Genomic DNA, 2,072 nt, shown 5'->3' with positions numbered 1-2,072 from the left:
CTTCAACGTTCCAGCGAATAGGTTCAAGCTACAAACCTATCAGTCTCTGTGAAGGTTCTCAGGCATCCAGATTGTGGTAATTTAAGGAGCTTACACTATGCCAGCCAAAAGACTCAATTTTGCCACATTTCCACAACTGCTGCCCATAGTGGAGCTCATCACAGCCAGGGAAACCACCATAAAGATTAATAATTTACCACAACCTAAATCAGAACAAATCAGGACCAAAGTCTCAGCCACTGTCTCCAGTGCAAAAGTTCCTACATCAAACCTTATAATACAAGAAGAGAAAGCAGTCACATCCCTGAGAAAAAGACAACTGTTGTTCGTAACACATTGGATTATCAAACAAAAATTACTACTCTCCTCAGTGGCAACAACAACAAAAAAGTTTAGTTCCCTATGAATTCAAACATGGTGATAGAGATGGTTCTCACAAGCTAATCTGACTGTATAATGAACAGACAAAAAATGATCCCTGTTGTCTTTCACCCTCTACGCTGCAGACCTCTCCATCAACTCCCCATGCTGCCACCTACAGGTGAGGACTGTGATGAGCCCTCACCTGTATAGGTACCTGGGTGTTCACTTGAATAAACTGGACTGGAGCCACAACACTGCGGCTGAGGTCATTTGGAGTCCAGGGAGCGCTTCTAAAGACCTCCTATGACTCTGTGGTGGCATCTGTCATTTTTACAGTGAGGTATGTTGGAGCAGCAGTTTATCGACAGATGAGAGGAAGAGGTTGGATAAACTCATCAGGAAGGCCAGCTCTGTTCTGGGATGCACTCTGGACCCAGTGCAGGTGGTGGGAGACAGAAGGACTCTGGCCAAAATAACATCTCTGATGGACAGAGTCTCCCAGCCCATGCATGTAGATGTTGCTGCAGAGCTGCTTCAGTGACAGACTGCTGCATCCTCGATGCATGAAGGAGCGTTTCTGCAGGTCCTTCCTCCCTGCAGTGTCAGACTGTACAATCAACACTGCTCCCAACAAACATAGATGTTTACATCAGCGCTGTAACTGCACTATTTTATCAATCGATTCAAACTACAACCCGGGTTTGCCTCTTATCTGTATTTAATTTTAGTAACTGTACAGTACTCTGTTTTTGGTAACTATTGTTCTTGAAGTAAATTTGTTTAAAAATTGTGTGTTTCTGTTCTGTGTCCTGTTTGTTTGTATATGTGTTTTTCTTCCTACTGTTACAACCAAATTTCCCCTTGTAGGACAATTAAAGGATTATTCCATTCTATTCTAACAATGACTGGTTTTGGTCTTTACATTCCACATCGCTGGCATTGCATCTTTCAACATGTTTCCGGGTGGCAGTAATGAACTGAACAACATTTGAATCTGCTCCAGTTGCTATATGATAGTCAGTAGATCTGCTACAAACTGGAGATCATATGCAAGTTTTGCAAATTAAATCATGAATATTCCTAACTTAGCATTAAAAAGAAAGTTTTCTAACTCTCCTCCACACTCAAAAACAGATGACAAACCAACTGACACACCTGTGTCACTCACTTTCTTAAATCCACCCACTCTCACAGGGTCGACTCAATCACACTGGGTCTATTGATTACCGATCACAGTGTAACTAATCACTGTAAATTCACAGTAAATGCCATCTCCTTACAAATATTTATTAAATTGACCATACGTATATAAACTGTATATAACTACCAACTCTCTTTGTGAATATAATTTGGCATTTCTTACTGATGTAAATAAATACATAATGATTTCATTCAGTTTAAAGGTTTATTTGCAAGACGCAAAAAGAGAAAAAATTGAAAGTTACAAATGTATTGTGTATGAAACAAATTCAAACGTCGGGGAAGATGTGTGTCACAGGTTACTCTGGCTGTAGACTATGGCACTTGGCCACAGGTGGCGCTAGTTGACTCGACACCATTTGAGTGCACTAGTGATGGGAATTCCGACTCTTTTTAGAGAACCGGGTCTTTCAGCTCGACTCACTACAAAGATCCAGCTCTTTTGGCTCCCAACCAGCTCTTCATGTTGTTTTGTTGCTTTAATTAAATTATTATTAACAACAATATAA

This window comes from Pundamilia nyererei, unplaced genomic scaffold, assembly GCF_000239375.1.
Source record: "Pundamilia nyererei isolate P.nyererei 1_Seehausen unplaced genomic scaffold, PunNye1.0 scaffold00581, whole genome shotgun sequence".
In the NCBI taxonomy this organism is placed as follows: Eukaryota; Metazoa; Chordata; class Actinopteri; order Cichliformes; family Cichlidae; genus Pundamilia; species Pundamilia nyererei.
Note: the sequence above shows the minus strand (reverse complement) of the source record.